Here is a 12,599-nt window from a genome sequence, read left to right as displayed (position 1 = left end):
CCTGAGCCCCATGGGGTCCTAACCGAGCTCTAGCTGCTATACAAGCCAATGGCAGATAACACACTACCAGGGACATGAGCCCCTTGGGGTCCTAACCAGACTCTAGCTGCTATACAAGCCAGTGGCAGATAACACATTTCCAGGGACCAGAGCCCCATGGGGTCCTAACCAGGCTCTAGCTGCTATACAAGCCAGTGGCAGATAACACTACCAGATACCTATGCCCTGTGGGGTCCTAACCAGGCTCTAGCTGCTATACAAGCCAGTGGCAGATAACACACTACCAGGGACCTGAGCCCCATGGGGTCCTAACCGGGCTCAAGCTGCAATACAAGCCAGTGGCAGATAACACACTACCAGGGACCTGAGCCCCATGGGGTCCTAACCAAGCTCTAGCTGCAATACAAGCCAGTGGCAGATAACACACTATCAGGGACCTGAGCCCCATGGGGCCCTAACCAGGCTCTAGCTGCTATACAAGCCAGTGGCAGTTAGCATGTTACCAGGGACCTGAGCCCCATGGGGTCCTAACCGGGCTCTAGCTGCTATACAAACCAGTGGCAGATAACACATTACCAGGGACCTGAGCCCCATGGGGTCCTAACCGAGCTCTAGCTGCTATACAAGCCAGTGGCAGATAACACATGTTCCAGGTACCTAAGCCCCATGGGGCCCTAACCAGGCTCTAGCTGCAATACAAGCCAGTGGCAGATAACAGGTTACCATGTACCTGAGCCCCATGGGGTCCTATTCAGGCTCTAGCTTCTATACAAGCCAGTGGCAGATAACACTACCAGGGACCTGAGCCCCATGGGGTCCAAACTGGGCTCTTGCTGCTATACAAGCCAGTGGCAGATAACAGTACCAGGGACCTGAGCCCCATGGGGTCCTAACCGGGCTCTAGCTGCTATACAAGCCAGTGGCAGATAACACACTACCAGGGACCTGAGCCCCATGGGGTCCTAACCGGGCTATAGCTGCAATACATGCCATTGGCAGATAACACACTACCAGGGACCTGAGCCCCATGGGGTCCTAACCGAGCTCTAGCTGCTATACAAGCCAGTGGCAGATAACACATGTTCCAGGGACCTAAGCCCCATGGGGCCCTAACCAGGCTCTAGCTGCAATACAAGCCAGTGGCAGATAACAGGTTACCAGGTACCTGAGCCCCATGGGGTCCTATCCAGGCTCTAGCTTCTATACAAGCCAGTGGCAGATAACACATGTTCCAGGGACCTAAGCCCCATGGGGCCCTAACCAGGCTCTAGCTGCAATACAAGCCAGTGGCAGATAACAGGTTACCAGGTACCTGAGCCCCATGGGGTCCTATCAAGGCTCTAGCTTCTATACAAGCCAGTGGCAGATAACACTACCAGGGACCTGAGCCCCATGGGGTCCTAACTGGGCTCTAGCTGCTATTCAAGCCAGTGGCAGATAACACATTACCAGGGACCTGAGCCCCATGCGGTCCTAACCAGACTCTAGCTGCTATACAAGCCAGTGGCACATAACACACGACCAGAGCCCCATGTGGTCCTAACAGGGCTCTAGCTGCTATACATACCAGTGGCAGATAACACATTACCAGGGACCTGAGCCCCATGGGGTCCTAACCGGCCTCCAGCTGCTATACAACCCAGTGGTAGATATCACATTACCTGGGACCTGAGCCCCATGGGGTCCTAACTAGACTTTGGCCGCTATAAAAGCCAGTGGTAGATATCACAGTACCAGAGACCTGAGCCCCATGGGGTCCTAACCAGACTCTAGCTGCTATACCTGTCAGTGGCACATAACACACTACCAGAGAGCTGAGCCCCATGGGGTCGTAACCAGGCTCTAGCTGCTATACAAGCCAGTGGTAAATAACACATTACCAGGGACCTGAGCCCCATGCGGTCCTAACCAGACTCTAGCCGCTATAAAAGCCAGTGGTAGATATCACAGTACCAGAGACCTGAGCCCCATGGGGTCCTAACCAGACTCTAGCTGCTATACAAGCCAGTGGCAGATAACACACTACCAGGGACCTGGGCCCCATGGGGTCCTAACCTGGCTCTAGCTGCTATACAAGCCAGTGGCAGATAACACACGACCAAAGCCCCATGTGGTCCTAATCAGACTATAGCTGCTATACAAGCCAGTGACAGATAACACATGTTCCAAGAACCTGAGCCCCATGGGGTCCTAACCAGACTCTAGCTGCTATACAAGCCTGTGGCAGATAACACAGTACCAGAGACCTGAGCCCCATGGGGTCCTAACCAGGCTCTAGCTGCTATACAAGCCAGTGGCAGATAAAACACTACCAGAGACCTGAGCCCCATGGGGTCCTAACCAATATCTAGCTGCTATACAAGCCAGTGGAAGATAACACAGTACCAGGGACCTGAGCCCCATGGGGTCCTAACCAGGCTTTAGCTGCTATACAAGCCAGTGGCAGATAACACACTAGCAGAGACCTGAGCCCCATGGGGTCCTAACAAGGCTATAGTTGCTATACAAGCCAGTGGCAGATAACACACTACCAGAGACCTGAGCCCCATGGGGTCCTAACTGGGCTCTAGCTGCAATACAAGCCAGTGGCAGATAACACTACCAGATACCTATGCCCCATGGGGTCCTAAACAGGCTATAGCTGCTATACAAGCCAGTGGCAGATAACACATTACCAGGGATATGAGCCCCTTGGGGTCCTAACCGGGCTCTAGCTGCTATACAAGTCAGTGACAGATGACAAATTACCAGGGACCTGAGCCCCATGGGGTCCTAACCAGGCTCTAGCTGCTATACAAGCCAGTTGCAAATAACACATTACCAGGGACCTGAGCCCCATAAGGTCCTAACCGGGCTCTAGCCGCTATACAAGCCAGTGGCAGATAACACACTACCAGAGACCAGATCCCCATGGGGTCCTAAACGGGCTCTAGCTGCTATACAAACCAGTGGCAGATAACACATTACCAGGGACCTGAGCCCCATGGGGTCCTAACCGAGCTCTAGCTGCTATACAAGCCAGTGGCAGATAACACACTACCAGGGACATGAGCCACTTGGGGTCCTAACCAGACTCTAGCTGCTATACAAGCCAGTGGCAGATAACACATTACCAGGGACCTGAGCCCCATGGGGTCCTAACCAGGTTCTAGCTGCTATACAAGCCAGTGGCAGATAACACATTACCAGGGACCTGAGCCCCATAAGGTCCTAACCGGGCTCTAGCTGCTTTACAAGCCAGTGGCAGATAACACACTACCAGGGACCTGAGCCCCATGGGGTCCTAACCGGGCTCTAGCTGCAATACAAGCCAGTGGCAGATAACACTACCAGATACCTATGCCCTGTGGGGTCCTAACCAGGCTCTAGCTGCTATACAAGCCAGTGGCAGATAACACACTACCAGGGACCTGAGCCCCATGGGGTCCTAACCGGGCTCAAGCTGCAATACAAGCCAGTGGCAGATAACACACTATCAGGGACCTGAGCCCCATGGGGTCCTAACCAGGCTCTAGCTGCAATACAAGCCAGTGGCAGATAACACACTATCAGGGACCTGAGCCCCATGGGGCCCTAACCAGGCTCTAGCTGCTATACAAGCCAGTGGCAGTTAACATGTTACCAGGGACCTGAGCCCCATGGGGTCCTAACCGGGCTCTAGCTGCTATACAAACCAGTGGCAGATAACACATTACCAGGGACCTGAGCCCCATGGGGTCCTAACCGAGCTCTAGCTGCTATACAAGCCAGTGGCAGATAACACATGTTCCAGGGACCTAAGCCCCATGGGGCCCTAACCAGGCTCTAGCTGCAATACAAGCCAGTGGCAGATAACAGGTTACCAGGTACCTGAGCCCCATGGGGTCCTATCCAGGCTCTAGCTTCTATACAAGCCAGTGGCAGATAACACTACCAGGGACCTGAGCCCCATGGGGTCCTAACTGGGCTCTAGCTGCTATACAAGCCAGTGGCAGATAACACTACCAGGGACCTGAGCCCCATGGGGTCCTAACCGGGCTCTAGCTGCTATACAAGCCAGTGGCAGATAACACGCTACCAGGGACCTGAGCCCCATGGGGTCCTAACCGGGCTCTAGCTGCAATACATGCCAGTGGCAGATAACACACTACCAGGGACCTGAGCCCCATGGGGTCCTAACCGGGCTCTAGCTGCTATACAAGTCAGTGACAGATGACACATTACCAGGGACCTGAGCCCCATGGGGTCCTAACCAGGCTCTAGCTGCTATACAAGCCAGTGGCAGACAACACATTACCAGGGACCTGAGCCCCATAAGGTCCTAACCGGGCTCTAGCCGCTATACAAGCCAGTGGCAGATAACACACTACCAGAGACCTGATCCCCATGGGGTCCTAACCAGGCTCTAGCTGCTATACAAACCAGTGGCAGATAACACATTACCAGGGACCTGAGCCCCATGGGGTCCTAACTAGACTCTGGCCGCTATAAAAGCCAGTGGTAGATATCACAGTACCAGAGACCTGAGCCCCATGGGGTCCTAACCAGACTCTAGCTGCTATACCTGTCAGTGGCACATAACACACTACCAGAGAGCTGAGCCCCATGGGGTCCTAACCAGGCTCTAGCTGCTATACAAGCCAGTGGTAAATAACACATTACCAGGGACCTGAGCCCCATGCGGTCCTAACCAGACTCTAGCCGCTATAAAAGCCAGTGGTAGATATCACAGTACCAGAGACCTGAGCCCCATGGGGTCCTAACCAGACTCTAGCTGCTATACAAGCCAGTGGCAGATAACACACTACCAGGGACCTGGGCCCCATGGGGTCCTAACCTGGCTCTAGCTGCTATACAAGCCAGTGGCAGATAACACACGACCAGAGCCCCATGTGGTCCTAACCAGACTATAGCTGCTATACAAGCCAGTGACAGATAACACATGTTCCAAGAACCTGAGCGCCATGGGGTCCTAACCAGACTCTAGCTGCTATACAAGCCTGTGGCAGATAACACAGTACCAGAGACCTGAGCCCCATGGGGTCCTAACCAGGCTCTAGCTGCTATACAAGCAAGTGGCAGATAAAACACTACCAGAGACCTGAGCCCCATGGGGTCCTAACCAATATCTAGCTGCTATACAAGCCAGTGGAAGATAACACAGTACCAGGGACCTGAGCCCCATGGGGTCCTAACCAGGCTTTAGCTGCAATACAAGCCAGTGGCAGATAACACACTAGCAGAGACCTGAGCCCCATGGGGTCCTAACAAGGCTATAGTTGCTATACAAGCCAGTGGCAGATAACACACTACCAGAGACCTGAGCCCCATGGGGTCCTAACTGGGCTCTAGCTGCAATACAAGCCAGTGGCAGATAACACTACCAGATACCTATGCCCCATGGGGTCCTAAACAGGCTATAGCTGCTATATAAGCCAGTGGCAGAAAACACATTACCAGGGATATGAGCCCCTTGGGGTCCTAACCGGGCTCTAGCTGCTATACAAGTCAGTGACAGATGACACATTACCAGGGACCTGAGCCCCATGGGGTCCTAACCAGGCTCTAGCTGCTATACAAGCCAGTGGCAGATAACACATTACCAGGGACCTGAGCCCCATAAGGTCCTAACCGGGCTCTAGCCGCTATACAAGCCAGTGGCAGATAACACACTACCAGAGACCTGATCCCCATGGGGTCCTAACCGGGCTCTAGCTGCTATAGAAACCAGTGGCAGATAACACATTACCAGGGACCTGAGCACCATGGGGTCCTAACCGAGCTCTAGCTGCTATACAAGCCAGTGGCAGATAACACACTACCAGGGACATGAGCCCCTTGTGGTCCTAACCAGACTCTAGCTGCTATACAAGCCAGTGGCAGATAACACATTACCAGGGACCTGAGCCCCATGGGGTCCTAACCAGGTTCTAGCTGCTATACAAGCCAGTGGCAGATAACACATTACCAGGGACCTGAGCCCCATAAGGTCCTCACCGGGCTCTAGCTGCTTTACAAGCCAGTGGCAGATAACACACTACCAGGGACCTGAGCCCCATGGGGTCCGAACCGGGCTCTAGCTGCAATACAAGCCAGTGGCAGATAACACTACCAGATACCTATGCCCTGTGGGGTCCTAACCAGGCTCTAGCTGCTATACAAGCCAGTGGCAGATAACACACTACTAGGGACCTGAGCCCCATGGGGTCCTAACCGGGCTCAAGCTGCAATACAAGCCAGTGGCAGATAACACACTACCAGGGACCTGAGCCCCATGGGGTCCTAACCAGGCTCTAGCTGCAATACAAGCCAGTGGCAGATAACACACTATCAGGGACCTGAGCCCCATGGGGCCCTAACCAGGCTCTAGCTGCTATACAAGCCAGTGGCAGTTAACATGTTACCAGGGACCTGAGCCCCATGGGGTCCTAACCGGGCTCTAGCTGCTATACAAACCAGTGGCAGATAACACATTACCAGGGACCTGAGCCCCATGGGGTCCTAACCGAGCTCTAGCTGCTATACAAGCCAGTGGCAGATAACACATGTTCCAGGGACCTAAGCCCCATGGGGCCCTAACCAGGCTCTAGCTGCAATACAAGCCAGTGGCAGATAACAGGTTACCAGGTACCTGAGCCCCATGGGGTCCTATCCAGGCTCTAGCTTCTATACAAGCCAGTGGCAGATAACACTACCAGGGACCTGAGCCCCATGGGGTCCTAACTGGGCTCTAGCTGCTATACAAGCCAGTGGCAGATAACACTACCAGGGACCTGAGCCCCATGGGGTCCTAACCGGGCTCTAGCTGCTATACAAGCCAGTGGCAGATAACACACTACCAGGGACCTGAGCCCCATGGGGTCCTAACCGGGCTCTAGCTGCAATACATGCCAGTGGCAGATAACACACTACCAGGGACCTGAGCCCCATGGGGTCCTAACCGGGCTCTAGCTGCTATACAAGTCAGTGACAGATGACACATTACCAGGGACCTGAGCCCCAAGGGGTCCTAACCAGGCTCTAGCTGCTATACAAGCCAGTGGCAGATAACACATTACCAGGGACCTGAGCCCCATAAGGTCCTAACCGGGCTCTAGCCGCTATACAAGCCAGTGGCAGATAACACACTACCAGAGACCTGATCCCCATGGGGTCCTAACCGGGCTCTAGCTGCTATACAAACCAGTGGCAGATAACACATTACCAGGGACCTGAGCCCCATGGGGTCCTAACCGAGCTCTAGCTGCTATACAAGCCAGTGGCAGATAACACACTACCAGGGACATTAGCCCCTTGGGGTCCTAACCAGACTCTAGCTGCTATACAAGCCAGTGGTAGATAACACATTACCAGGGACCTGAGCCCCATGGGGTCCTAACCAGGCTCTAGCTGCTATACAAGCCAGTGGCAGATAACACATTACCATGGACCTGAGCCCCATAAGGTCCTAACCGGGCTCTAGCTGCTATACAAGCCAGTGGCAGATAACACACTACCAGGGACCTGAGCCCCATGGGGTCCTAACCGGGCTCTAGCTGCAATACAAGCCAGTGGCAGATAACACTACCAGATACCTATGCCCTGTGGGGTCCTAACCAGGCTCTAGCTGCTGTACAAGCCAGTGGCAGATAACACACTACCAGGGACCTGAGCCCCATGGGGTCCTAACCGGGCTCAAGCTGCAATACAAGCCAGTGGCAGATAACACACTACCAGGGACCTGAGCCCCATGGGGTCCTAACTAGGCTCTAGCTGCAATACAAGCCAGTGGCAGATAACACACTATCAGGGACCTGAGCCCCATGGGGCCCTAACCAGGCTCTAGCTGCTATACAAGCCAGTGGCAGATAACAGGTTACCTGGGACCTGAGCCCCATGGGGTCCTAACCAGGCTCTAGCTGCTGTACAAGCCAGTGGCAGATAACACATTAACCTCTGATATCCCTGGCCTATTACCACATGGCAAAATGTGGGTAAAGGCACCATGATAGAACTGCAGGGTCCCTGGCTCTGAGGAAGTGCTGGAAGTGATAATGCACAGAAGAAACCTGCAGTCTCCTGAGAAGTCTGCTCACTTTCCTGGGGTCTACTGTGGCTACACACATACTGGACATTATAGAGGCTACTGCATCCTGTGCTGGACCTTACTTAGATAACCCTATATTTATACTGTACCATGCTTCATGCTGGACACTTCTGCAGTATAATGTACTGGTCGCTACTGCAGTATAATGTACTGGTCCCTAATGCAGTATAATGTACTGGTCGCTACTGCAGTATAATGTGCTGGACACTAATGCAGTATAATGAACTGGACACTACTGCAATATCATGTGCTGGACGCTACTGCAGTATAAATGTGCTGGTCGCTACTGCATTATAATGTACTGGTCGCTACTGCAGTATAATGTGCTGGACACTACTGCAGTATAATGTGCTGGACACTACTGCTGTATAATGTACTGGACGCTACTGCTGTATAATGTGCTGGACACTACTGCTGTATAATGTACTGGATGCTACTGCTGTATAATGTGCTGGACACTACTTCTGTATAATGTTCTGTACGTTACTGCTGTATAATGTGCTGGACGCTACTGCTGTATAATGTACTGGACACTACTGCTGTATAATGTGTTGGGCGCTACTGCTGTATAATGTGCTGGACGCTACTTCTGTATAAAGTGCTGGATGCTATTGCAGTATAATGTACTGGACACTACTGCAGTATAATGTGCTGGACACTGCTGCTGTATAATGTACTGGTCGCTACTGCAGTATAATGTACTGGTCCCTAATGCAGTATAATGTACTGGTCGCTACTGCAGTATAATGTGCTGGACACTAATGCAGTATAATGAACTGGACACTACTGCAATATCATGTGCTGGACGCTACTGCAGTATAAATGTGCTGGTCGCTACTGCATTATAATGTACTGGTCGCTACTGCAGTATAATGTGCTGGACACTACTGCAGTATAATGTGCTGGACACTACTGCTGTATAATGTACTGGACGCTACTGCTGTATAATGTGCTGGACACTACTGCTGTATAATGTACTGGACGCTACTGCTGTATAATGTGCTGGACACTACTTCTGTATAATGTTCTGGACGTTACTGCTGTATAATGTGCTGGACGCTACTGCTGTATAATGTGCTGGACACTACTGCTGTATAATGTGTTGGGCGCTACTGCTGTATAATGTGCTGGACGCTACTTCTGTATAAAGTGCTGGATGCTATTGCAGTATAATGTACTGGACACTACTGCTGTATAATGTGTTGGGCGCTACTGCTGTATAATGTGCTGGACACTATTGCAGTATAATGTGTTGGACACTACTGCAGTATAATGTGTTGGACACTACTGCATTATAATGTACTGGTCGCTACTGCAGTATAATGTGCTGGACACTACTGCAGTATAATGTGCTGGACACTACTGCTGTATAATGTACTGGACGCTACTGCTGTATAATGTGCTGGACACTACTGCTGTATAATGTACTGGACACTACTTCTGTATAATGTTCTGGACGTTACTGCTGTATAATGTGCTGGACACTACTGCTGTATAATGTGCTGGACACTACTTCTGTATAATGTTCTGGACGTTACTGCTGTATAATGTGCTGGACGCTACTGCTGTATAATGTACTGGACACTACTGCTGTATAATGTGTTGGGCGCTACTGCTGTATAATGTGCTGGACGCTACTTCTGTATAAAGTGCTGGATGCTATTGCAGTATAATGTGTTGGACACTACTGCTGTATAATGTACTGGACGCTACTGCTGTATAATGTGCTGGACACTACTGCTGTATAATGTACTGGACACTACTTCTGTATAATGTTCTGGACGTTACTGCTGTATAATGTGCTGGACACTACTGCTGTATAATGTGCTGGACACTACTTCTGTATAATGTTCTGGACGTTACTGCTGTATAATGTGCTGGACGCTACTGCAGTATAATGTGTTGGACACTACTGCATTATAATGTACTGGTCGCTACTGCAGTATAATGTGCTGGACACTACTGCAGTATAATGTGCTGGACACTACTGCTGTATAATGTACTGGACGCTACTGCTGTATAATGTGCTGGACACTACTGCTGTATAATGTACTGGACACTACTTCTGTATAATGTTCTGGACGTTACTGCTGTATAATGTGCTGGACACTACTGCTGTATAATGTACTGGACGCTACTGCTGTATAATGTACTGGACACTACTGCTGTATAATGTGTTGGGCGCTACTGCTGTATAATGTGCTGGACGCTACTTCTGTATAAAGTGCTGGATGCTATTGCAGTATAATGTACTGGACACTACTGCAGTATAATGTACTGGACACTACTGCTGTATAATGTGCTGGACGCTACTTCTGTATAAAGTGCTGGATGCTATTGCAGTATAATGTGTTGGACGCTGCTGCTGTATAATGTGCTGGACACTACTGCAGTATAATATATGGGGAGCTAATGGAATTATTGTATAGAGGATTTATACAGGATTTGCTGGACATAACTGAGGATATCGAATGACTTGGCACTGGAACCCATTATAACCTCATCAGGAAAATACCAGTGACATTCTGCACTAGGTAACGTAATTAATATACGGGTTCACTTCTCCTACACCGGAGAGAACACCTGAGGCTGCTCGACCTCCACAGAGGATGAGCCAATGCTGTGGTGCCCAGGACAGAGCAGCTCCCTGGCAGGGCCGTCAGTGGGTTTCACATCAGTATTTAATGGGACTCGGACATTCCTGCATCAGTAATTGCTGGAGCAGGTCCTTAGTGACAGCTAATTATATACTTACTATTATTTATTATACGTTACCTGCTATTTCCAGTATAAAATGTTGATTTCCACAGAATGACACAACAAAAGCATCGCCAGGTAATTTCATCATTTGGGGCTGTTTTAGGCAGGAAATAAATGTTGAAGTTACTTATTAATCTCCAGGGGATATTTATGAGTTTCAAAACATGTCATGCAAATATTTTGCCAGACAAAGGAAAGAATTAATATATCACATATAAACATATAATAAATCAATTATCATTAGTATATTTTCTTAGATTTCAATCTAGAGCAAATAACACAATGTACCAGCTCTACTTCATGCTGATAGCAAACGCTGTGTAATAGGGAAATCTGTGCCAGAAAGGAGAAATTTACAGTAGTCAGGGCGGGTGTTACAGTAGTCAGTACGGGTGTTACAGTAGTCAGGGCGGGTGTTACAGTAGTCTTGTTCTCAATATCGGTAACTGACTATCTATGTTTGTGCTTTCACTCGCTCTGAGAGCCTGATTCATTACAGATCACATATGCTTATGTTGGGCATACACTATACATTATCTGTCACATATCTGTCCTATCTGGCTGGTTACTAATGCTGGGCGTACACTATACATTATCTGTCACATATCTGTCCTATCTGGCTGGTTACTAATGCTGGGCGTACACTATACATTATCGGTCACATATATGTCCTATCTGGCTGGATACTAATGCTGGGCATACACTATACATTATCTGTCACATATCTGTCCTATCTGGCTGGTTACTAATGCTGGGCGTACACTATACATTATCGGTCACATATATGTCCTATCTGGCTGGTTACTAATGCTGGGCGTACACTATACATTATCTGTCACATATCTGTCCTATCTGGCTGGTTACTAATGCTGGGCGTACACTATACATTATCTGTTACACATCTGTCCTATCTGGCTGGTTACTAATGCTGGGCGTACACTATACATTATCTGTTACACATCTGTCCTATCTGGCTGGTTACTAATGCTGGGCATACACTATACATTATCTGTCACATTTCTGTCCTATCTGGCTGGTTACTAATGCTGGGTGTACACTATACATTATCTGTCACATATCTGTCCTATCTGGCTGGTTACTAATGCTGGGCGTACACTATACATTATCTGTCACATATCTGTCCTATCTGGCTGGTTACTAATGCTGGGCGTACACTATACATTATCTGTCACATATCTGTCCTATCTGGCTGGTTACTAATGCTGGGCGTACACTATACATTATCAGTCACATATCTGTCCTATCTGGCTGGTTACTAATGCTGGGCGTACACTATACATTATCTGTCACATATCTGTCCTATCTGGCTGGTTACTAATGCTGGGCATACACTATACATTATCTGTCACATTTCTGTCCTATCTGGCTGGTTACTAATGCTGGGCATACACTATACATTATCTGTCACATATCTGTCCTATCTGGCTGGTTACTAATGCTGGGCGTACACTATACATTATCGGTCACATATATGTCCTATCTGGCTGGTTACTAATGCTGGGCGTACACTATACATTATCTGTCACATATCTGTCCTATCTGGCTGGTTACTAATGCTAGGCGTACACTATACATTATCTGTCACATATCTGTCCTATCTGGCTGGTTACTAATGCTGGGCGTACACTATACATTATCTGTCACATATCTGTCCTATCTGGCTGGTTACTAATGCTGGGTATACACTATACATTATCTGTCACATATCTGTCCTATCTGGCTGGTTACTAATGCTAGGCGTACACTATACATT

This window comes from Taudactylus pleione, unplaced genomic scaffold (assembly GCF_031769625.1).
Source record: "Taudactylus pleione unplaced genomic scaffold, aTauple2 ptg000632l, whole genome shotgun sequence".
Classification (NCBI taxonomy): domain Eukaryota; kingdom Metazoa; phylum Chordata; class Amphibia; order Anura; family Myobatrachidae; genus Taudactylus; species Taudactylus pleione.
Note: the sequence above shows the minus strand (reverse complement) of the source record.